This window comes from Tursiops truncatus, chromosome 14, assembly GCF_011762595.2.
Source record: "Tursiops truncatus isolate mTurTru1 chromosome 14, mTurTru1.mat.Y, whole genome shotgun sequence".
Taxonomy (NCBI): Eukaryota; Metazoa; Chordata; class Mammalia; order Artiodactyla; family Delphinidae; genus Tursiops; species Tursiops truncatus.
This window is the reverse complement of record NC_047047.1, coordinates 81918677-81944552: the sequence shown is the minus strand read 5'-3', so window position 1 is coordinate 81944552 and position 25876 is coordinate 81918677. Positions and strand designations below refer to the sequence as shown.

At 49.5% G+C, this 25876-nt stretch overlaps 1 long non-coding RNA gene across 5 annotated transcripts in view; it reads right to left on the bottom strand.

Annotated features, from left to right (window-relative positions):
- Positions 1–579: 579 nt before the first annotated feature.
- LOC109551213 (uncharacterized) overlaps positions 580–25876 on the bottom strand; it is a 120415-nt gene continuing 95118 nt past the window's right edge. For 2 of the 5 annotated variants that reach the window (XR_012325859.1, XR_012325860.1), the window contains exon 4: positions 580–25876. This exon is cut by the window's right edge. This is a non-coding gene — a long non-coding RNA (uncharacterized lncRNA). The other 3 variants (XR_012325862.1, XR_012325861.1, XR_012325863.1) reach the window with 3 other exon arrangements.

The following is a 25876-nucleotide window of genomic DNA, read 5'->3' as shown; positions in this document are numbered from 1 at the left end:
ACCAGCTCCTCCAAAACGGGGCTACCCCTTCTCCTCCCCACAGAAGGCTGTGCCCACTCTGTCACTCTCAACACGTTGTACCCAACCTGTCTGTTTGCATTCCTGTCCTAACTGTGGGGCTGCTCAAGGTCAGCATGTGTGACCTTCATCTCTGTTCTTTCGGGGTCTAACATGGTGCCAGGTCCAGAACTGGTGCTCAGCACCAATTTCAAACTGGTTTTTAAAATAATTCCAACATTGCAGAAGGGTCTAAAGCAAAAACTAAGTAATGCTCTCTGTCACTTCTCAGTCCTGCTCCTCAGAGGCCTTTCCGGGTATTTACGGTGTGAAGGAGCACAGTCTGTGAGCAGATGCGTATACTGCCGGTCATGTGATGCACTCTGTCCCTGGCTTTGCTTCTCACGCTTCACTGATGTATCTTAGACAACTTTCCACGTCAGTGTGTATAGATCCACCTCAGTCTTTCTATCGGCAGCATAACATACCATAATGTAAGTGTAGAAAAATGTATTTACACAATCCTGTGTTCATGAATATTTAAGTTGATTTTTTCCTTGATATTTAAAAGAATGCAGCATGAATAGTCTTCCTTTTAATATGCACTTTTCTGCTCTTGTGCAGGGATAGTTATAAGATAAATTTCTAGAGATGAAACTGCTAGGACATAGAAAAAGTATTTGGAAATTATCAAATGCTCTCCAAAAAGATGGCAACATATTAAATTCCTAGGTACAGGGTGTAAGTGTCTTTTTCTAGAAACTCTTACCATCATGACATACAATATAATCAACCCTTGTGATTTTTTATCAGTCTGGAAAATATAATTCACTGTTCTGACTGGCACTAATTTAATTATGAGTAAAGTTGTATTTTTTTGTAGTTTGATTATTTTAATTTCTTTCGTAATGAACTGCTTAGTTACAATGTCCTCTGCCCATTTTCATATTTGTTTATTTTTCAATTGATTTGTAGAAGTCTTCTATTGATTTGTAGAAGTCTTTTATATTTTAAGGAAATTAGTCTGTTTTCATATATATTATAAAATTTCCTCAGTTTGTTGTTTAATTTTATTTATTTCTTCTTTCTTCCTTCCTTTTTTTGAGATCTCTTACTATTGTATTTTATTCCTTTCTTCCTTTATTGTTTATCTTTGCCACACAAATTTTTAAATACAGTAGTCAAATCTACTCATCTATTCCAGCTTCTGAGAATATATACTTCTTAAAAAGAAGTGAATAAGGGACTTCCCTGGAGGTCCAGTGGTTGAGACTCTGGGTTTCCATGCAGGGGGCGTGGGTTCGAGCTCTGGTTGGGGAGCTAAGATCCTACATGCCGTGCGGCACGGCCGAAAAAAACAAAAAAGTGAATAAATGAAAGAATAAACAAACACCCGTGGCACTCATTATTTGTACCCTCCGCATACAGCGAGGGTCCTGAGAAGGAAGGAGAAGCCAGCCCAGGCCTTAGGGCCAGTCTGGGTCAGAGGCTGGGAGAATCTGGGGAGCTGTGGCCCAGCATGTGGGGACTGGGACGTCACAGGACAGACACATGGTAGACCTCCACTGACACCTCCTTCTGGCCTTCCTTACAGCCCCCGGGCTCAGGGCTGGGAACGGGGAAGGACGCTGCGTTGCTGCCTTCATGGCCACACTGGAGATGCTGAGGCCAGGGCAGCACTCGGAGAGTCTGGCCAGCCCTGCCTGCCCACCTGCAGGACGGGCTGCCTGCCGAGCTCTCTGGTTTCCTGCGTCAGGTTCTTTCCTGGTGACTTTCCTCCTGTTCTGGTTCCCTCTAGGCATTCGTCTTTCCACCTTCTACGGGGGCTCTTCTGTGTCCCAACCCCAGACTTGCGCCGAGAGCCCCAGCGCCTGCCAGCGTCGCCCTGCTCCTGCCTGCCAGCCTCTGGCCTCTTCCCCCCAAAGTGGCACGTCTATGACAAGACCCCAGTGAGACTCTCCCCACGTTATGTTAGTGCATATTCTTCATAAGTTAATGGCTGTCTGCCATGCGCCAGACTCTGCTTGATGCTGTCCACACAGTACCTCCTTTACATTCACCAACAGAGCCTGAGAGTATTGTATCCTCATTTACCAATCAGGAAGCTGAGAGTCAGGGAGATGAGGTCAGTTGTCTGGGATCTCACCATCTCGGAGGGGTGGGGTCAGGACCTCGACCCAGTCTCTCTCTGCACCTGGGGACTCTGAGGCCCCTTCAGGCATCAGGCTCCACCTGTAGAGCAAATTTCCTCCCAGGGCCTCCCATGGCTCCACCCCCAGGGAGGTAGTTCAGTCCAGCCTTTCCCCCGCCAATCCCTGAGCCACCTGCTGCCATCTGGAGGTCAGAGGTCGAGGTGGGAGAGTCACTTTGCCTCTGTCCCTACAGATTCTGCAAATGTTTTAAACAACAAGAGGGAAAAAGCATCCAGTTCTCTCCCTATGGCTCCCTTCCTCTCCAAAGTGAGAAAAGCCAGGCTGTTTGTAAACCTTGAAAGAGAAAGTGCTGCATCCCTCTGGCCTCTTAGAGGCCCTCCAGGCAGGATCACACAACCGGGGGACCAGCTCTGCATCTGCCACCCAACCCCTGGGCCACCTCATCCTCCTGAAGGAACAAATGTGGGGAGATTTCCTGGGAAAGAGCTGCTGTAGCAGAGAATCGGGCTGGTTTGCCTCCTGAGGCCTGCCAGACTCAAGGCTTGAAGGGAGGAGGTGTTAAGCTGAGATAATGAGCTCTTCCCCCCCTTTCATCTTAAAAAATTGTTTAGTCATGGAAAGAAGCAACATGTGAATACGTTACTATAATAGATTCAAATACAGGCATATCAATGAAAGCTTGAAGCTTCCCAGAAGATATGACTAACAGTATGGTATGTGTCATACATCTATAACTAATTACTATTTATCATTTACTAATTTCAAATTATAATTACAAACAGTATGGTATATGTGTCATATAGACCACGTATATATTTTTTAACATAATGCGATAATGCTGTAGTATATAAAATACTACTATCCCATGACTTTTTAAATTTTAACATATTAAATTTGACTTGGAAAAAATTCCATGTGAGAATATACAGTTCTACTTCATTGTTTCTATGTTGTTAATGGCATATTTTACAGTAGGATTAACCATCATTTTAAAAAATCTCAGATCAGTGGTTCTCAAATTGTGGTCCTTGAATCTCTAGGGAAATCTGAAACCCTTCAGGGAGTCCTTGAAATCAAAAGTCTTGTCATACAAGACTTTGTCATACAAATACTAAGATGTTCTGCCTTTTTCTCTGTGCTGACAGTTGCCCTGAGGATGCAAAAGCAGTGCTGAGTGATCTGCGGGTGCCTTAGCACAGATCAAAGCAGACAGAGACCCCGAACTCTTCTAGTGGCCATTGTTCACCACCTTGCACTCACAGTGGAAAACAGAAACCAGTTGCACTTAAGAATGTCCCTGAAGGGGCAGTAGAAATTATTCATTTTGTTAAATCTCAACCTTTAAAGACACGGCCTTTCAGCATTCTGTGGGAAGAACTGGGAAATAATCGTAAGGCACTTTTATGCATACTGAAACGCGGCGGTCGTCCGGAGAAAGGCACTTGTGTGATGGAGCTGCGAGCTGAATGGGCTGCCTTTTCCATGGGACATCATTTTTACTTGAAAAGAACAACTGATAGGCAAGGGATGATTGATTATTCTGACTTGGATGCTTGGCAAACATTTCCACAAAAATGAACAAAGTGGCCTGTCACTTCAAGGAAAGCAACTGACAGTATTTGTTGCCGATGAGAAGATTCAAGTTTTCCAGTGAAATTAGAATTTGGAAAATTTGTATCTGCCACCTTAAGCTGATCGCCTCCTAGCACTTAAAGACTGACGAGATGTGGTTAAAGATTAACGTGGGTTTTTTTTTTTAATATTATATGATGAAATGTGTCAACATTTGGAAGCTCTGTATAACTCAACGAACCAATATCTTCCAAACAACAAAGGCATTGTTACAGAATCACGCATAGATAAAAGATCCATTCAAAGTACAAGACAGAATAATGGATTTTGATGTAACAGAGTAGAAAAAGTGTATCGATATGGATTCAGATTCCACGTTGCAACTATCTTTAAGAAACTACCACTTGTTGAGAATTTACGTAATGTTGAAGAAGAATGTCCACAGTTACCTGGAAAAGACCATTAAAATCTTCCTCTTTTCAAACTACGTATCTGTGAGGCCAGCTATTCTTTAAATACTTCAACCAAACAATATATCACAATTGACTGAATGCAAAATGGTGTAAAACTCCAGCTATAAATATAAAACAGTGTCACTCTTCTCAGTAAATTTTTTTTGTTTGAAATACACAATTATTTTTCATTAAAAACATATTTACCTTCACAGTAATGGGTAACTATTACTTAAAATTCATTAAGAGATATTTTAAAACTTTATCAGTTTTAATTTCCAATTGAATTAATATTGATAAATACAACCTCCATAATTTAAAGCTCTATGGGTTCTTTGATGATTTTTAAGAGAGTAAGATGTCTTGAGACCAAAAAATTTGAAGACTGTTGCTGTAGATAATGAGCTTTTAAACCTGGAGGCTACTTGTTATACTTGACCCTGCTTTGGCCAGAAGAGGCAGCTCAAGGTCATTCAAGGACCAAAGATCTAAATTATCTCCATGTCTCACAGACCCTCCTCAATGTCCAACACACACACATACTCCTGATTTTCTCTCTCCTGAGAAACCAGATAAAGGTTTGTTAAAATTAAGTATAAATTTAAGTCCATAGGTTCCAAATAAGGAGGAAGGAGAGTAGAGACACTTGATTTTATAACACCCATTTAGGAAACTCAGGAGCCCTGTTTTAGGAACTTACAGATTCCCAGTGTTTTCTGGGAAAGCGTTTTCTATAGCCTTGCTACTCAGAGTAGCGGTCCACGGACCACAGCAGCAACAGCATTTTCTGTAGCTTGTTAAAAATGCCAGTCCAAGACCCCTACCCCAGACTACTAGGTCAAAGTCTACATTTTAAGAAGATCTCCAGGTAATTTGTACGCACATTAACGCTTGTGAAGCACTGCTCTAGGATAAACATTTAGAATCTTGAGTCTAAAATTCAAAAGGACTTCTAATTTCCAGAACGGTTGGCAGCTCATCTGGGTTAATTCTGCTACTGAAAGGAACCAAAAACATATGGTTAAGATGCATCTTCATCACAGCATTAAAGAGATTTCAAGACAGCGAGGAACAACCATATCCAAAATGAAAGGAACATGCATTTGGAGAGCTAAGCCTCAATTGAAGATGTTTTGGCACCAAGGTCATTTGCTAAACCCAGAAGTTTAAAACCCAAGTTTGACAGATTCTTGAGGTGAGAGACACAGAATTAAAATCTGGAAGTGGAAAAGCCCCTGGGTCGTAAACTTTCAAGCCTTGAACTTGGTAATGTTTCCAGGTGTGGGAAAAGCAAATGGAAATCCTCTCTGGGGGAAGGTATCTTTATCATGGTTGGCAAATTATTCCCACAAGTAATTTTTAAAATACGATGACTAGAAGAGTCCTAGAGAACGAGGCTTTCAAGGAAACTAGGCTCCACGTGCAAGAACCAGACTACGAGGCAACTATGCCGACTATGTTTAACAAAATAAAGGCAGGCCTGAAAATATCTTCAGGGAATAGGAAACTATCAAAAGTCATGGAGCCAATTTGATAAAGAACCAAATAGAAATAAATATATTCAATAACTGAAATAAAAACTATAAGAATGGGGACTTCCCTGGTGGCGCAGTGGTTAAGAATCTGCCTGCCAATGCAGGGGACACGGTTCGAGCCCTGGTCCGGGAAGATCCCACATGACGCGGAGCCACTAAGCCCGTGGAGCACAACTACTGAGCCTGCGCTCTACAGCCCGCGAGCCACAGCTACCGAGCCCATGTGCCACAACTACTGAAGCCCGCATGCCTAGAGCCCGTGCAAAAGCCACCGCAATGAGAAGCCTGCGCACCACAACGAAGAGCAGCCCCTGCTCGCCACAACTAGAGAAAGCCCGCGCACAGCAACAAAGACCCAATGCAGGTTTAAAAAAACACACAAAATTATAAGAATGGGTTCCATAGCAGAATGTACATGGCTGAAGAGAATATTCATGAATTGTAAGATAGGCTAGAAGAAGCTTTCCGGGGAGCAACATGAAAGAGCAGAAAGATGGAAAATTCAGGGTGAAAAGGCAAGAGAAAGAGTGGAAAAGTCTAATACATATAAAATTGGAATCCTAGAAAAAGAATGTGGCAGAGGTGATATTTGAGACCTAATGGTTGAGAATTTTCCACGACTAATAAAAGAAAGACATTAATCCACAAACTTTAGAATCACAATGAATCTCATGTTGGAAAAATAAAATGAAATCTACACTTAGCTATATCGTGGTGAAACTTCAGAAAAACCACCAAGAGCGATCATCTGAAAAGCAGCTGGAGGGAAACCTCACATGAGCGACACCAGGACTGAGGGCTGACTTCTCAAAGCAGCGACAGAAGCCAGAAGACAACAGAATTCAATCTGCTGACATAATTGCCAACTTCAAATCGTACACTCAACAAAATATCTTCCAAGAATAAAGACTAAGGTGTTTTCATGCAAGGACAGTTAAGAGAGTCTGTCACACAAAGCCCTACACTATAGGAAATTCCAAAGAATCTACTTCAGATAGAAGAAAGATAACTCCAGTTGGAAAGACTGAAGTGCAAGAAGATACTAGGAACAAAGAAACTAGGGAATATGTGGATAAATTTAAATGAAGACGGACTGTATCCGGCAATGAAAACAATGTCCTGTAGGGTTTTAAATACATGACAACAATTGCCTGTAAACTGACGGAGAAGTAAATGGAGTTAAAAGGAGGGAGCAGAGTAAAAAGACGGCTAAGCTAGGATTGCAGGTTGTAATTTTAAAGGTAAACGCTAAATGCATTCAAACAGAATATGTAATTTCCCAATGAGTAAGGGGAAACAAGTAGAATGCTAAAACATAATCTATCTAAAGGAAGGCATGATATGAGAGAAAAGGAAACAGAATAGGCAGGACAATTAGAAACTATAAAATAAGATGGCAGATTAAATAAAATATTTTATTATAAAAAATTTAAATAATGTACAAAAATAGACCTAACAGTGTAATGGGCCTCATGTACCCATCATCCCAGACACTTAATAATCGAGTTTCAATTCTCTCCCTCATTTTTCTTCTTAGAGTATTTTAAAACAGATCCCAGACATCACATCATTTTATTCATAAATATTTTAGGATGTATCTTTACCAGATAAGGACTTAAAAATATAGCACTACAATACCATTATGACAAAAATGTTACATTTAACCAGAAATAAATCAGAAACTATGTTAAAGGGGATTGAATAATCGTGTTAAAGATTGTGAGACTGGATAAAAGACAAAATTCCACTCTATTCCATTTACATCTACAACATAAGAGTTCAGAAATGTTGAAAGTAAACACTGAAAAAGGATATATTACCTTTAACCAGAAGAAACTTGTACAGATAACAAAAAGCAAAAGGTATTTTACATACACGATAGAGAAAAAGTTGGGCAAAGTTCTTTCACCAAGAGTTTATACTGCACAGAACTCAGTTGTTTGTCTCAGCTGAGGTGGACGTGAACCTAACCTCTGCTTTAGGGGAGGAGAGGGGCTTGGGGAGCCCACTGGCCACAGACCCCCCAGCCAGTGAGTGCGGAGGCAGGTCTGGAGGTGAAGGCAAGTACTCCTTCCACATCCCAGATGCTTCCCCAGGCCTGAGGGGCTTCCTGGGAAGGAATGGGCTTGAAATCTACAGAGAAGGTGGGTCTCTGGGCCCCTGTCACAGGTACAACTTGAGGGTCGTTAGAAATGAGGGCAAGAGCAGGAAAGGCACTGGCTCCAGGGTCCCTTAGTTAGTGACACCTGGGAGAGAGACAGAGGGGGATGTCATGTCTGCCCCTTGGGATCCGTGTCCATTGAACACTGGGGTCTTTCCAGGATGGGGCCACAGTGGGGAGGGGCTAAGGAGGACCTCCATCCCTGCCAGGAAGAGTGTTGTTGCCTTCCCAAGACCCTGATGCCCCAGGAGCACAGGGCTCTAAGGCAGCCTCGGGGCACTGTGATTTAGAGGGGAGCCCCCAGAATGAGGCCTCAGTCTGATCTCACTCTGCTCATTCCAGCAGACAGAGGGGAATCTTATGGAAGAAACGTGGCCCCCAGGAGATTCAGAATTTATGTTCATCCAGACCTGTCCGGACCCATCTGGGAGGAGAGCAGTGGAGATTGACAGCTAATCCTGGAGGATTCCTATGAGGAGCCTGGTAGGGCTGCCAACCTTCTCACGCTGGCTCGAAGGAGCTGCTGCTCCGGCGACAGGGGTCTGAGCTGAAATTCAGCCACACAGAAGGACAGAAGGACAGAGACATGCACACAAATTTAGGTTTCTCTCTCTCTCGCTCTCTCTCTCTCTCTCACACACACACAGACAAGCTGGCACTTAGCCACATAAATACACATACACATTTTAATTTTCACCCCCTCCCCATCAGGTTTAACTACACACAGACCGACAGACAGACACACGCACCCAGAGTTACAGTCACAAGCTCAACACACACACGCTGCTGTTCCGACCACCTGCCTTTCCCGGCTTGATCACGGGGGACCAGCCAGGAATGACAGGAGCCAACAGGGCTGGGGCCACTCCTCGCCGAGAACAGTGGGAAGAAACACACTGTCCGGGAAAGCAGGAGGCTGTAAGCTGCGGCCTCGCTGTTCCTGGTGGGCAGACATATGGAACAGGCCACGCTGTTTTGCCCCCCTGAAGAGCCAAGTGCAGTAAGATCTGTCTTCACAGGAGCTGTAGTTAGTCCAGTTAACCGTACCGCCTGTCTGCGATAGGATGTGGAAGGGCAGCTCGTACTGTGGAAAGCACAGGCTTTGGAGCTAAATGGACCAGACCTCTGGCCTGGATTTGATGTTTTCCACCTGCTGAGCCCCGGTCTCCTCATCTGTAAAATGGGGATATCACCCTCATCAGTCGTTGTGAGGATTAAATGAAGTAACATACATAAAGGACAGGGCCTGGGACACAGGAGGTGTTCAGTAACTGTTGATTTTTTTTCCCTTCCCAGTTTCTTGCCTTCAAACTACACCTACTCACCTGGGCCTTTAGGGCAAAGAGTGCAGTCAAGGCCATTGACAGGTGGGCCCCTGCTTTGACGACACAGGCGCTGACAGCGTTGTCACCGCTCTTTCCCTCCTACCACTGCTGCACCACCTCCACCCCGTGTTCACAGGCCCCCACTCCAGCCCTCTCCCAGATTAAACTCTGTGGTTCAGCTCAGGACTGGCTGCCTTTGGGAGGGACAAACTGCAGGGCTTCACAGGGGCTAAAACTGACTCACGAGGGAGGGGGCGGGGTGGAAGGCAGACTCTGGCAAGGTCCCCAGAGGTCGCAGGTCGTGGCGGGGAGGGAATGAGATGCTGCCCGTGAAGCTCGGAGCCCAGGGCTTTGCACTCAAGGGACACTGAGTAAACAGTCACTCCAATTACACTTCGATTCATCCCTCGGCTCAACAGTTCTTCTGCACGGGAGTTGCTCCGCACACAAAGGATTGCTAATTGGTAGCCCACACGCTGGATTTCCTTCATTTGGCTTGAGCCCAAATATTTCCCATAGAAGGTCAGATTTCTGGTTTCTCTCAAAAAATCAGAAACTCTGGGAGCCCTGATTATGAACTCCCTCAAGGCAACAACTAAAATACAGCCGGTCCGTTTAGCTGTCCATGCTCCTACGTTTACCTCAGTCCTCACCGTTCCCTATTGCCCGCACTGGGCCCTCTTCACTTGTTCACATCCCCTGCCCTGCCCTGTGGATACTTGTGGTGCACGCTTTGCATTAGATTGTTCCCACGTGGGGTAGAAAACGACATCAGATCTGGAAGGACCCTTAAAGGTAATCTCATCCAGTGAATTTAAATCTTTGGGGGCAGATATAAGATCAAACCCAGAGGCATAAACAGAGCTGTCCTGGTTGAAGCAGGACTTGCTATAACCCAACCCCGTCATGGTTTAGGTGAGGAAACTGAGGCTCGGACTGGAGACATGGCTCCTCCCCAGAGAATCTGTGGCAGAGTCAGAATTGAGCCTTCTGAGCCCCTGCATGGAATTCGATCCCGCCCACCATCTGAGGGCAGGTACCAGGTGAGGAATGGCGAGAGAACACGAGGAAGATGCTGGAACCATCTTCCTCTCCCCATCTTCCAGGTGGGGAGAGGAGATCACACAGCATGGACCAGAAGACAGATTTCCCCAGTCTGGTGCCCAGCACTGCCAAGGACTAGCAGCAATGCTGGGTCATGCAGAACGCACTCACCATGTCTGCTGGCATCGTCATGACGCCTGACCTCATGGTCTAAGAGTGACACACCTTGAACAAGACACGTAGGCCCTGGGAGCAGGTGAGAGGCTAAAAGTCTGCATCAGGAAGTTCAAATAAAAGAGGGAAGCTGCTGGATAAATGAGGTTGCACCATCATTTGAAAGGGTCACAAGGAGATCCAAGTCCTGAGTCAGCCTTGGCATTAAAAATAAAATTACCGTGTACTTCCATTCAGACTCATCGGTAGCATCTGGTATGATCTGGGCTTCAAATGTTAAAAGCCCCCAAGGTAAACGCACCTGTGAGCTCACATGGCAAGCAGTCAGAGGCAAGATCTGCCACAAGGACCCAAGTTCATTTCCTCTCTCTGCTCTGCTGTCTTTTGCCCTCAAGTTGAGCCCCTCGCGGTAAAGCTATAATGGACCCAGTTGTCACGTTTTCATGACAGTGTCCAGGGACTCTTTCTTCCCATGTGCTTTTTTATCCCTTTTAATCATGAAGGAGCCTTCCCTGGAAGCCCCCTGCAGACTTCCTTTCATCTTTTATTGGCCAGAACTGTGTCACAAGCCCACGCTGAACAGTGACCAGCCAAGAGAATGAGGTCACTACCATGGTCCTGAGGCTCTGGTGCTGGGGGCTGACAACTCGTGAGAGCGGGTACCTGACACCATCTGGTTCTGCTAGGATGGAGGAAGGAGGGACTGGGGGCTTCCAGCAGGGATGCCTATGCCACCTTGTACACCACCTTGCTTCCAGAAACACCCCCAGGTCGGTGGAGCAGGAAGTCGTGGTTACATGCTGTATCCTTGGAATCTCATGAAAAACCACAACATTCTGATCTGAGAAATGGGCATCACAAAAAAAGAAAAGCGGTGGGTCCACAGTCCCCAAGCCCAGGGCCTTCTAACTCCCTGTGTGGCAGCTGTAGGCTCCACACGCTGCCTCATCCCGCCCCTGAGATGGGGTGGCAGCCAGGGCAGGAGGCTGGTGCGGAGGCAGTAGGGCACGGGGGAGAGGATGCAGCCCAGGGGCCTGGATGGGTCCCCACTCTGCCGCTCACTTAGATGAAACTTCCCTGCTCTCCAGCCTCAGTGACCCCAATCACGCAGAGAGGGATCAGACTCTGCAATCTCTAAGGTTCCTGCCAGCTCCAACATCCTTTGATTTAATACCTTCTAAAAGAGGTCTGGGGCCCTCCACAAAAAACAAAAACAAAAATAAAAAAAGGACCCAGTGTGTTTGTGGCTTGTCAGCGCAGAGGCTCCACGACAGGCGTCGGAGGGCTGCGGCTCCACCTATTTTGGGCTCATGATTTCATCCCGAGGCCTGTGCCAGCCCCTGTGGTTTCCCATCTCTCCATCCTGGTCTGTATGACAAAATGACTAAAAATACCGAGCTCCCACAGGCCCGCCACCAGCTAACGCCCTCTCTTGAGTCAATCCCTCTGCAGTTTGAGGTGTGCCTCGCGACACCAAGGACAGGTCCCACGTGGCAGTTTTGACTCCCAGCAACCTCACTCTGGTCTGTCCGTGTGGGCAGGTGAGAAGGGCCCTGCTGTGCCACCTCCCACTTCCCAGCTGGGTGAGCCTGGCCTGTCAGGAGCCTCTGGGCCTCAGTTTCCTCATCTGGAAGGTGGGGGTAATGTTTCCTATGTATAACATTGTTGTGACAATTAAATGAGAGCCTGGGTGGAGGGCTTAACCCAGGCCCAGGGCTTGATCCACGTCGTCTCCCGCTTCCCCTGACCCTCCTCTCTGCTCAGTCCCTCTTGGAGGGTTCAGATCCCAGGATGGGTTCCCCTTGCTCTCCCTCCAGATCTGATGCCCCCTGGCTGTGTAAAGGAAGTCCCTCCCTCAGCTGCTTCCTGAGCCTGTCTCAGATGAATTGTGTGAGGAGAGAAGGTGCAGCTGGGCAGGCCAGCTGATCACTCCACTGGGGTCTGTACGCACCGTCTCCAGTGCCTGGACGCCTCAGCCTCCCTCCTCCCTGCTGTGGGTTCTGGGAGGCCTGATGGAAACAGAAATTAAAGGTGAAATAAAAGGCAACAAATAAATAAAATGCCCCGTGCACAGCTGGGGGAGTTTGAGAATATCTTCTCAGGCTCCACAAGGAGCCCCGCGGCCTTGGGTTCATGCTTTAACCTCCCAGACTCTGAGTTTTGCCTTCTGCGCAAAGAGAAAAATTAAAACGCCTCCCTTATAACATCCTTAGAGGATGTGAGGATCAGAAGGGGTAAGTCCGGGGCCAGAACACACATGTGTATTTATTTTGTTATTTACAGCCTGAAGATGGCCTTAAAAAGACTTACACCACCCCCCTACCCTCCCCCCGCCACACCAGGTTTGAGATCAAATTTAGCTCAACATTTTGTCCATGACATGAATTCAAACAAACGTTCAGAGCACCCAAGGGGCGCCAGGCCGGGGGGGGGTTGGGACCTGGGGCTGCATCAGGTGTGGGTGACCGCCGTCCATGGTGAGGCCAGGCTGGAAAGTTGCCACTGCCTGCTGCTGCGTTCCCGTCGTTGTCCCGGAGGGTGGGACTTGAGAAGCTTCGGGATTCTCACTGGTTCTGGGCCTCTGCGCTGTAGGCTGCCTCAGGAAGCCTGTAATTTGGCCACTCAGGCTCCAGAAGTAGATCCCGGTCCACAGGCACGTGCCCCTCCGTGCTGTCCAGGGCTCTCCACGAGGCCGTTGCTCACCTCACCCGAGCGAGGAGCCTCAGCCACCCTGCGCTCCCCTGTGCTTTCAGTTTTACGCGCTGCATCTACTAAGGGGGCAGAGTGCTCTAGATGGTGGGCTGTGAAAACACAACAGGAGTCCCGGACGCTCCGCCCATGTTTCCCGCCCCGAAGCAGTCACCCCCAATCTTGTTCCCCGAGGATCTGGGCTGGCCTCTGCGTCTCAGATACACGCGTGCACACCCACAGTTTAATTTTTCCGTGTGGACACTGTCTCCTGACTTCCACCCGCTGCTCCTCAGGGACGTGTGAGCCCTTCCCATACCCCTTGGTCCCCGTTGAACTGTGATGCAATTTTGCTTAGATCCAGCCACTCTTTATATTATTAAGCCATGGAAACACTTTCTATAGTTGAAAAGTGTGGTGAAGTATGACTTATGGCTCCTTCTCCTTCTCTGCAGAGTATTGTTATCCCTGAAATTAATCACCGTGTTGCTTCATAGCCTGATTCTCCGTGTATTTATCACCGATTCCACTGCAGGCTTTTTGCCAGTTGTCAAAGGGTCTTCCCGAGACATTCAGTTGTGTCTGGGGCTCTCTCGGTTTCATCTTCCTGGAGAAGCCCGTCTCTCCAGTGCTTCCGCACCGCCCTGATCAGGACCTGCCACCCTGTGTCCCGAGCTCAGCTGTGGCCCGGCCTCTGTCTTGGCTTCTGCAGAGGCGCTTCCTCTGCTGCTCTTCTGTGTCGGAACACCTGGTTCCTGGGTCCGGTGGCCTCTTCTTTCTTGGGTTACTCCTTTTGAGGGACCACATTCTCTAGAGGTTTCCAAGAAGAGGGTTATTGAAGGCAAGTATTTTGAGTTCTTGCGTGTCTGGAAGCATCCTTGTTCTAACTTCTCACTTGACGAAGTGTTTCACTGTTTATAGGATTCTAGATCATAAATCACTACCCCTTGAATTCTGAAAGGTCTTCTAGCTTCCAGGGCCTCCGTAAGAACCCAAACTCGTGCCTCGACTTTTGAATGTGACTTGTTTCCTCTCTCTGGAAGCCGGTAGGATCTTCTCTTGGGCCACAGTAAACTGAAATGTCATGGTGATGGGTCGTGGTGTGGTCTGAATGCACGAGTGAGAACAGACGCTCACCAGGGCTCCTTTCTCCAGAGAGGACATTTCCAGCGGCCCCCTTCCACCCCCAGAGTGAAGACTTAGCCCCCAGGCTTTAGGCAGGGGGCCTGGGGGTATGACCTTAGCATTCAGAGTTCCCACATTAACTTAATCCCGCCGTTTGTGGTGAGACCCCCATATCCTCCAATCCAAAGGGTCACTTTTTACCTTTTTCCAGGGTGTAAATCTCCAGTCTTCCCTTGGGGTGGGAATGGGCAGTTGCCCATTAGTGAGGAGTGGAGGGGACCCCAGGACCCACCTCCTTCTTTGGCTACTTTAGATTAACCCTCCTCATTTCAGCCACGCCTTTACTCCGAGTTCTAAAGTTTCCTGATACTCCTAGTTCCTTGAGAATTCTGAGACGCACAACTCTAGTTCTTAGTTTTCTTCCCTGTGGGTTTGAGATTTCACTTTCTGGGATCTGCTAAGTCAGTTCCATTCTTCCACCTGCTTCCCAGCTTCTCAAACCTTGCTGTGGTCTGCTCTCCTGGCGTGCGCACGTGTGCGCGCGTGTGTGTGCGTGCGCGTGCATACGTGGATCTCTTTACCATAGCCCTAGTGAGGTTTTGGGAGAGAGTAAGACTAGATGTTCTTTCTGCCGTCTTTTCCCGGAAGGCTGGTTTCAGTAACATGAGCAAAGTCCAGAGGCCTCAGAGCGTGGAGTTCACGCCATTAACCACACGGTGGTTTTCCTACCACAGAAGGAGTAAAATCCTTTTGAGGCCGGGGAAAGAGTTTGGAGAGAATCTGAGAAAAAAAGGAAGTGAGTAGCTGTTGTAGAGAAAATCCTGGCAAGAGTGAGGGTGGAAGTGGCAGAGACCCCAGGTAGACTGGGGAGATATGTGGGACTCTCTGGGGAGATATGTGGGACTCTCCGGGGAGAGCGGCCGGTGGATCCCACGCTAGAAAACCTAGTAAAGACAGCCCTGCCTCAGGCTGAGGCCAGTGGGACAGAGGCCGGCCTGGGAGACAGACAGGTAGGATGTAAGCTCCCCAGGAAGATAGGTAACACTCAGAGAGAGAGGAAAGGGCACCCCAGAATCACAGAGTCATGAAGTTGTCAGCACTGGGAGGGTCTTTAAGAATTACCTTCTCTGATGTCCCCATTTTAGGAAAGGCGATTCTGGGGCTTGGAGCGGAAAAGGGGCTTGTCCCAGGCCACCCAGTCAGGGCAAGATAGTGTTCCTTCTGCGATGCCTCTAAAGACAGTTGATGGAGAGTCTTAACGGTTTATTCACCCCGAAGTCCTGTCCTTGACCTGACCTGTTCCCTCTGTCCTGATCTGCTCGCCTAGACCTTCCTTGAGGCCTTTTGAATAAAGCTTATCTTTTCCACTGACTGTCCTGAGCTTACCTCGGGATGGTCATGTGACCATACGAGGGGCTATTTGAAGTGGACATTGAGGTTGGAGGAGGAGTTCACCAGTCAAAGGAGAAAGGACACTGCTGGCAGAGACTGTACCAAGATGCACAGATGGGTACGCAGAGATGTAAGGGATTTGCTGAATGAAAAAATAAATATACGCAGAACCAACCACAGAGGACGGCCGCTGAGGAGGGGGCCAGGGCCCCCCTGCACCTGGTGGCAGCCGGGCAGACTCGGATCTCAGATCTCAGTCCTCCCAGCCGCCCAGCGGCGGCAGCCACTGGCTGGTATTTGTGGAACAGCCTCCACTAGGTTGCCAGGGAAACGAGGAATCCTGTCACCACCACTCACCACCACTGGGCCGCCAACACCCACCACACCCAGCTCAGAGGCTTTGGTTGGCCTCTTTGTGCCAGAGTCACATGTACACAAGCTCCTATACTGTGTTTGCTCACTGGGGTGAGGGAGCTGCCTGGGGTGAGGCCACTACCTCTGGTTCCTGAGTGCCACCCACCCATGGCTCTTGGCACTGAGTTCTGAGCAACTAGCTCCAGGGAGGATTTGGGTAGTTGACTGCCAACACCCATGTGTTAGGGTCCCTGAGCCCCCCTTACCGTCCCATTTTGACTGACACCCTCTCCCACCAGGGACACAGACACAGACGGTCTGCCCGGAGTGGTAAGACCAGTGGAAAGTGTAACTAGCAGTTGACGCCCAGAGCTGGAAAGCCAAGTGTCCCCCAGTCTCCCCATCCTCACTGGTCAGCTCACTGGTCTCTCTGGGGCAACCTGAGCTGCCCAGCAGTCGAGGCCAGGGCAGCAGGATGGGCCAGACCTCGGAGTCTGGAGACCTGGGTCGAGTCCTGGCCCACTGCTGAGAGCCTGCTTGGCCTCGGACAAGTGGAAGGGCTCCTCTGAATGCCACCCACCACCTGCCACCTCTGGGCTCCAGGAGCAGGTAAGGATCGGAGAAGAGTGGGCAGGAAACCTCCTCCAGGGATGCCCTGGGCTCCTGGGGCAGGACAGGGAGGGTGACTCTAGGGGGAGTTTGGTGACATTTCTAGGAGAAAGTCTCAAGTTTGGACAGAATCAGGTTGGGAATGTGGGCCTGCCCTGCTGCCAGGGAGGGTGTGCCTGCAAAGTGAGGAGAAACAGAAACCCTGCTTCTCTCTAGCTGTCATCCAGGCGAGGGTCCTGTTCCACACCCAGCCTCCCGCCTGTTCAGCAGAGGCCATCGTGGGTGACCTGTGTGAGGCCTGATTAAGAGCATGTGTATTCCTAAACCAAATTCAACCCACCTGCCACGCACGGAGAAATGCGCTGTCAGTTACTCCTGGGCCCTCATCCCGACCCTGCAATGTGCAAACTCCCCACTGCTCCTGCTGAGATGTCCACTGGCCCAGCTGCACAGCACAGCCCGAGGCCCCACTGCCTCTGAGCCTGCAGCCTGGCGTCCTGGGCCCTGAGCCCAGCCTCCCTGTGTGCCCCCTTCTGAGGGCGAGGGTCTTCAAGCCGGTTCAGGACCCTACAGTCCTATGACCCTCGCTGGCTCCCACCCCTCCCTGGCCCCTGGGGCCCTCTTTTCTCCACCTTCCGCCAGCAGACTAGGAGACAAAGGACAGGGAGGAGAGGACTCTGGGGCCTGTAACAAAGGCCTCCAAAGCTTGGGACCTAGGCTGCTGGCTCTTCTGCTGGGGGGAGGGAGGGGGATAATGCAGGGAGAAAAACCCTTATTTCCGTCCCCAGAAACCCAGAGCCCCTTTCCGTGACGCCACCCGTAAGGCCATGGGATTTAGAGACCTCCACTTGCCTCCTGCACTCTCCAGCTCTTTTCTAAAAGTTTTTAATGTACCTTTCATCCCACAGAACACATCAAATACCGCGACCACCACGGAGCAAGATGCTCGTCCCTCGCACTCATTAATTTATTCACCAAACATGTACTGGTGCCTGTCGGATGCCAGGCATGGGGAAAACAGAAAATGAGACACGGTCCCTACCCTCAGGGACCTCCTGGTCTAGATGGGAGACAAGGGAGCTCGGTGAGCTGAGGAGCAGCAGGCACGCGTGTGTACGTGTGCACATGCCTGTACATGTCTGCATGTGTGTACACACACATACGTGTGCACATGCGTGTACATGTGTGCATGGAGAGAAGGTGGATACGTGTTGGGTGCTTGGGGGCCCAGGAGGGTGTTGCGGTGCGCTCTGCCCCGGCCCTCTCTGCCTCTTCTCTGAAACGATGGCCTCTGGGGCTTGGCCTGCGGGGAGGCAGGCTGCCCTCGTTCCTCTTCAGCTGCGGGGAGAGGCGGGCTGGGGGTGGAGTGGTGAGGAGGGAGGAGATGGGGAGAAGCTGGCCGTTACTGAGCCTGTGTCTGAGCCAGCATGTGAAGTGGCTTGTCCTGTTGGTAAGTGGTGGCCAGGATGTAAAGTTTGTCCTCATGCTTTCCTCCACAGCCCCATTTAGAGGCTAGGAGGGCCCAGAGGGTGGAGGACGGAAGGGTGAGAAGATGTACAGCAGAAGGAAGCACAGCCCCTGGGAGAAGGCTGGTCTGCCGGGGAGCCTTCATGCTGCATCCCCAGGGGCCGAGCTGTCTGTGAAGGAGGCTCCTTATCTCCAGGAGGAACCCCCTCTGCTCCCCCTTCCTGGGCTAATGACTCCTGGATCCTTTAATTTTTCCCCCAGGCTCTGTCTCTGCAGCCTGTAAATCACTTTAACATCTATTTCTGCTCCTGGGTTTGCCTGGTCCATCCGATAACTCAAACCTTGAAGAGCTGGCTTTGGCAGATGGCAGCTGGAGTGGAAAGGATGTGCACAAAATTTTCAAATATCTGAGCAACATGTATCATAGCATTTCCCACCGGGAACGGGCCCCTTCTTACTCTCCTTCTCGCCCCCTCCCAGCCATGCAGGCATTCCCATCATGACATTATTCGCCCAGTTATTCAACAGGTGCTCACTGAACCCATACTCTGTGACCACGAGGATGAATGAGGCTATGAAGGGGAGACAGAAGAAGCAAATAGCTACTACATAGTAGGATGGGGGCTGGAACAGAGGGACATGGAGGCACCAACAGATGATAGGACAGAAAATGTGGCAGAGAAGGGGACATTTGAGCTGGGCCTTGAGTGATGAGTAGGAGTTCACCAGACAGACGCAAAGCAAAGTAGAGAACAGAGTGAGCAAAGCCAGAAAAGCGTGACTGTGTTTGGAAGACACGAGAGTAACCTCGCGTGGCTCCCGCTCACGTGTGAGTAAGAGAGTCAGTAAAGCTGAGTTTGCAGAGGCCTTGAGTGTCGTGCGAAGTAAGGGCCGTCACTGAGCCCACAGTCATCGAAGGGGTTTCGGCAGGAGGACCATGATCAGACTTGCTGCCTGTGACTCCAGCTTGGGTGATGTGCTAACAGGAAGCCCAGGCCACGCTCCCCGCCTCCCCTTCTCCCCCAGCGTCCACCTCTTTCCACGCTTCTGGGAATTCTGAAAGACCAAGCGCCTTCCTCATCAGCTCTCTTCCCACACTCTTCACCAAACGACAAGAACAAGAAAAATGATAACCACCAGTTACTTATTCAATAAATACGTATTGAGCACCTACTATGTGCCAGGAATGTTTCTAGAAAATTGAGACACAGCAGAGAGCAAAAGAGATAAAAGACTGTGGCCCTCCACGGAGTGTGAGTATATTGCGGGTGAACTCGGCACAGGATTGCACGGACCTAGCCCTCTAACTCGACTCCCAGAAGCCAGGGCCTGGGACCCAGCTAAGCCTGTTGGAGTCCTGACTGCCACTTTCTTCTTGCACGACCTTGGGCGAGTGACCAGGTCCTGCTGCGTCTCAGCTCTCCCCTGTGTAGCATGAGGGGGCCAAAGCCACTTCAGGGCCGTGGGGAGGATTCTCAGGAGCCGGAGCCTGCTCTGCGCCAGGTGCCGGGTGACAGCTTACCTCAGCCTCCCCACTTGGGGCCCTGACAATGTCACCACAGGGTGCTCTCTGGAAAGTCTCCGAGAACCCGGGGCAGATGGCGTGCAAGGCTACAAGTCTGTCCTCACGCTCGCAGGAGCTTTGCGTCCCTAGAGACAAAAGCTTGTTCCCGTCACAGAGGCCGCTCCGGCCACCACCCTGTCACCGCAGTGCCTCCACCTTCCTGCCGTGACAGCCCTGCAGAGTGGCCCAGAGGGGCCCGAGTGACCCCTTCCATTTGGACTTTGCTGGGATTTGGCATCCCCCGGTGATGACACGCTCTGCTTGGAAAGGAGATTAGCTGGAAGCACGCATGTTTAGAGGGCAAATCACTCTATTTAAAAACATTCCAGATGCAGAGCAGTTGCAGACAACCGTTGGAGCATCCGTGCTCCCCTCAGCCGGGCAGCCTCTGCTCCTAGCAAACCAAGCCGGCCCGGGTCCTCTGGGTGTGCGTTTGGCTTTATCTCTGATGACACCTCAGGCGGGGGCTTCCCGTGAATCCCTCAGGGCTGAGCCACCTCCGTTTACACAGCGGTTCAGCGGAAACTCGCAGAGGATGGCTGGTGAACACACACATTCCCGCCCACACAATGGAGAGGCAGAATACACGTTTTTACATGCAGGTGTGCGCTCTGTGTTAGAAAGAACAGTGGACCTGACATAAAAATACCTGGTTTCAAATTTTGTCTCCGCCATGACATCTAAGGTCTCCGACAAAAGAGTAAACTCTCTGAGTCTCGGATTTTGCATTTGTCAAGTGCGGATGGGAGAGTTGTTGTGTGAAACTGGACACGATCCCGTATGTGAGGACCCGGCCCAGACTAGCAGTAAGTAAGTATCTAGCAAGTTTGTCCCTCCTTGAGCAATTAATCTTCTGGTTTGGGAATTTATTTTAGAAAATATCGGTCTAAGTGTGTACTTGATGCATTCACTCATGTCACTCATGTGTCTATTCAGTAAATATTTACCCATCACCTGCTCCGTGATTGGGTGTGACCTGGTATCGAGGAAACAGGAAAGGCCTTGTCCTACCTTTGGGGGGGCTCCAGGTCTAGGGAGAGGGCAAGATGAGTGAGCATCTCCTGCCCAGCCCCCTGGGTCCAGCCCACACTGCCCCTTGGTACAATAGTCCTGAAATGCAAATCTGACCCTGCTTTACATTCAAGTGGTTCCCTGGTGCCTAAGTCCTTGCTGACCTCAGGCCCTGGACCTCTGGTCCCATCGGCCCCGCCAGACCCACATCCTGCCCCCTGCTGCCGCCTCGCCCTGCAGCCTCCAGCAGGACTGCACCTCTGGGGTACACCCGCGTCCTTGCCTCCTATTCCCTTTGTCTACTGCCTGCTATTAGCCCTCTGACTGCCCAGCTCCGGATGCTCCTTCCCACGTGTCCCTTCCTCTTAGACCCATCACAGGCACCGGTGTCCGGTATTTGTTATTGACTCTCGTCTTGCCTGGGGGCCTCTCAAGGGCAGGGGCTCTACTTTGCTCACTCTGATTCCCCAGGGGATGTCCAGGGACTGGTGCAGGGGCTCAATAAATTCAGCTGTAGCTTTGTTTTAAGAAGCAGGCTTCTTATTTCAAATGCTCCTTATTAGTCAGCAGTTTTGGAAAGAGAACTGGTCCCCCAGAAACGCGTGACCCTCCTACCCAGCCCGAAGTGGGAGGTGGCACTGGGGAGGCCAGGACGCTGCTCAGGACCACAGAGCCACAGGGACATGGGGACATGGGGACACGGCCAGGAGCCTGGCTGCCCAGAGCACGTGCCTCTGCACCTGCTATTTCCAGTTCTGCTTTCTGCATCTTGCTGCCTGGGCCCTTCTTGGCAAGTCATCTTGGTCATTTCAGAAAGAGGAGGGGGATTTATTTTTGAAAGTGCTTAATGATATTCCCAGAGGCCTGTAGGGAACGTCTGCAGGAACAGTCAGCGTCATCTGAACCTGCCTCATGCACGGCTCCGCTCCTGTCTTTCCTGCCTGGAAGCCTTTAATAAACAACAACGGGGCTTCCCTGGTGGCGCAGTGGTTGAGAGTCCACCTGCCGGTGCAGGGGACACGGGTTCGTGCCCGGGTCTGGGAAGATCCCACATGCCGCGGAGCGGCTGGGCCTGTGACCCATGGTCACTGAGCCTGTGCGTCCAGAGCCTGTGCTCCGCAACGGGAGAGGCCACAACAGTGAGAGGCCCGCGTACCGCAAAAAAAAAAAAAAGAACACTTAAAGAAGAAATAAATCAGGAAAAACATTCTAATAGCAAAATGGACAGAATGTCCAGGGTAAGAAATGTAAACGCCCCGTAAGCACTCAAATAAAACCTCAACCACATTAGAGAGAAAAGAAATGCAAATTAAAAGGAACAAGAAAATACAGCTTTGCATATAAAACCAAAAGTAAGGAATATGGAAATATACATTAAAGTCATAAAAGGACATTTTGCCGCGGAAACTTTACTTCTAAGAGAATAAGCTCAAAGATTTATTTACAAGAATGCTCACCCCTAATAGCATTGGCTATTGGAGTAAATGACTGCATGTAACCCACAGAACTAATGGCAGGGGATTCGTGCTCTTTTGATGGGTTACTTAAGTGCCCGCCAAAGTGATATTCCAGAGTGTACACACTCACACACACACACAATTCTAGCAGGTATACACAAACACGTTACATGGTTAATCTCTAGGTGTGAGATTATGTGCGACTTTTACGTGGTGTTTTTTTGGTTATCCTTATTTTTGTAGTTTATCTGCAGCGAACATGTAAAATCTCTATGATAAGGAAGCGTTTGCGAGTCCTCTGATCGGCGGAGTGGTTTCCCTCCACGTTGTCTTAGATCCTAACTAGAAGCATGGAGCAGTCAGCTGGCCACAAAGGTGGAACAGCTGGACACAGCAACAGAGCTGGGGAAGGACTCGGGGTCACCTGCTTCCAAAGCTGGTGTCCCCTGAGCTCAACGTGCACCCTCAATGTGCACTTGGTAAAGGGGCCGTCTCTCTGATTCACCAGCAATGAGAGCTTCCAGATGCTTCCCTGCCAGGTGTGGAAGGTGACTGTGGCACCCCTCTGGCGCTCTATTTCAACCAGCCTTGAGGCTTCCCTGGCACTCCAGCGGTTAGGACTCCACGCGTCCACTGCGGGGGGCACAGGCTCGATTCCTGGTTGGGGAGCTAAGACCCCACAAGCCTCGTGGCCAAAATAAACTTAAAAAATAATAAACCAGCCTCATTAGAACCCATCACACATGGTCCTGCCGCCAGGAGCTCTGTGGCTCCCGGAGGCCCGAAGCAGCCCACCCTGGCCCCCCAGGAACCAGTTTGGTACATGTGAATTTTCCAGGCCCTAGATCCTCTGGGAGGCTGAGCTCTGGGTGGGGACCTTGGCCTGCCCTGCCTGTGCCCAGCATGAGCGGGAGACGTTGGGCAAGTCCGATTGCCTCGCGGAGCATCAGCTTCTCCAGCTTCAAAATGGGGATAACATTTTCTATCCCATGGAGGCCTTGAAGGCCACACTAAGGGGCTGAGGTTTATTCCAATGGAAGAAAACTCCACAGGTGATTCTGCCAGGCAGAATCCCAAGGGACTCGTTCCCGCCAACTACCGCTACCGGGGTTCCCCGCGCTCAGCTGCAGTGGGCAAGGCCAAGCTTGAGGGATATCCACCCGAGAGAGCGCATTCCCCCCTCAGAGGGAGGGGCGCAGGGGGAGGCCTGGCATCTGACTCCTCTCTGGCCCTTGGGTCAGTGCTGTAACGACCTTGAGGTCAGGGGTCACTTCAACCTCCCCCGCACAAGGGGTGCCTCGACTTAGGAATCCGACAGCGATCAGGGAAGAATGAGGTCCACACCTACATGGTTAGCAGATGCCTTGCTGAGCCCTGCAGATTTGGAAGACAGAGAATGCTCTGGGGAATGTTTCTGGGGAAAATTTTTCCAGATGTTTTTGGAGAATTGGAGCTATTTCTGAAAGACAAGAGACTTCCCCTCTGTGGGCCCCCAGATGCTTTCTCTCTTACACTGTCATCTTTCAGAGGACTAGAGAAGTTTACTATTATTCTTAACCAGGGAGATACGGAAGATGGGTTTATTATCCCATTTTATGAGTATGACACACTGAGGCTTGGAGAGTTAAATGGCTCTCCCCTAGTCAGAGCTTGTTTGTGGTGGGCCCAGGAGTTCTGGTTCTGCCTTCTAAGCCAGTGGCTTTTTCACAGTCTGCCCATACCCATGCTGATAGTTTTTAAAGCTTTAAGCCCTGGGTGAAAGAATGGCTTTTCCACTTACTGGTTGTGTAATCTTGAGCGCGTTATCAACAGCCAGCTAAAATAAGGGACGTCCAGTTAAATGTGAATTTCAGGTAGACAGTGAATAGGTGTTTTTAGAATAAGTATGTTCCACGCAATATTTGCTAACTCTGGTGCTGCAGATTATATGTTGGTGTCTCTCCCAATATTGATATGTTGAAATCCTAACCCTCAGGAGGACGGTATTAGGTGAGGTCTTTGGGGTGATTAGATCATGAAGGTGAAGCCCTGTGAATGGCATTAGTGCCCTTATGAAAGAGACTCCCTTGCCCTTTCTGCCAAGTGAGGACACGGCAAAAGGGAACCATCTGTGCACCAAGAAGTGAGTCCTCATCGGACATCAAACCTGCTGACACCTTGATCTTGGACTTCCAGCTTCCAGAACTATGAGAAATAAATTTCTGTTGTTTGTAAGCCACTCAGTCTTTGGTATTTTATTACAGTAGCCAGAACAAACTAAGACACCTGGCAACTCTAATTATTCCTCTAAGTTTAAAAGGTAAAAGGGAACTGTTGTGAGGAGTAACTTCGATAATGTATTAAAGAATCCACCGCGAAACAGCGTTCCGAAGGAAAACACAAGCACCTGCAGAAGGCCATATAAACTATCTCTGGTTCTCTCCTTCCCCGACCTTCAAAAACTTCATACCCAGGAGTTGGTAAACTTTTCCTGTAAATGGCCAGTTAGTAAATATTTTAGGCTTTGTGGGCCATTAAGTCTCTGTTGCAAATACTCAGCTCTTCCATGCAGCATAAAAACAGCAAAGAGACCATATGTAATAAATGGTTATGGCTGAGTTCCAATAACACTTTATTTACAAAAACAGGCAGAGGTATGAAAAGATAATGCACCCCAATGTTCACAGCAGCATTATTTATAATTGCTAAGGTATGGAAGCAACCTAAGTGTCCATCAGAGATGAATGGATAAAGAAGATGTGGTACATATATATAGAATGGGATACTACTCAGCTATGTGGAACCTAAAAAATACAACAAACTAGTGAATAAAAGAAGAAAGAAGTAGAGGACTTCCCTAATGGCGCAGTGGTTAAGAATCCACCTGCCAATACAGGGGACGCGGGTTCGAGCCCTGGTCTGGGAAGATCCCACATGCCGCGGAGCCGCTAAGCCCGTGCGCCACAACTACTGAGCCTGCGCTCTGGAGCCCATGAGCCACAACTACTGAAGCCCGCGTGCCTAAAGCCCGTGCTCCAAAACAAAGAGAAGCCACCGCAATGAGATGCCTGCGCACTGCAACGAAGTGTAGCCCCCGCTCGCCGCAACTAGAGAAAGCCTGCACACAGCAACAAAGACCCAACACAGCCGAAAATAAATAAAAAAAAAAAGGAAGCAGAGTCACAGATATAGAGAACAAACTAATGGTTACCGAGGGGGGAGGGGCAATATAGAGGTAGTGGGGGAAAGGGTTATTTTATGTGAAATCATGTGCGTGAAGCTTTTGAAAATTGTAAAGCACTATAGAACTGAAAGAATCTTTAACTGAATTAAAAAAAACAGGTAGGGATAGATTTGGCTGAGGGAGCTGGCTGACTCCTGCCCTCCCGGTAACTATTTGCCTGTCAAGTGATTTGATTCTAGGTCTCTAGCTTCCTTCTGTATTTTCTCATCAGTCACTAATTGCTAAAGCACAGGTATTCTGTTCCCATTTCTCAAAAAACCACACACCCAGCTGTGGAGACCACAGGCTTGGGGCCAGGCTCCCCTGAGGAGATTGTAGCACCCTTGTCCCCTTACCCCAAAGTCCATGGACAAGGCCCTTGTCACCCAAAGCTGCCCTTTCCACCAGCACAGACATGAGGCTGCAGCTACCAGACTCTCTTGTCAAGCCATTGCCATGGTAACCTCTGGCAGCTGCACCTCCAGCTCAGCCCTGAGAGGTGTGCATGCGAGAAAATGAAGTCCCTGGAAAAAATTGACCAATTTCACCAATCTTTAGAGCAGTCATCGGGCCCAGGGAACCGTGGAAGGAGTG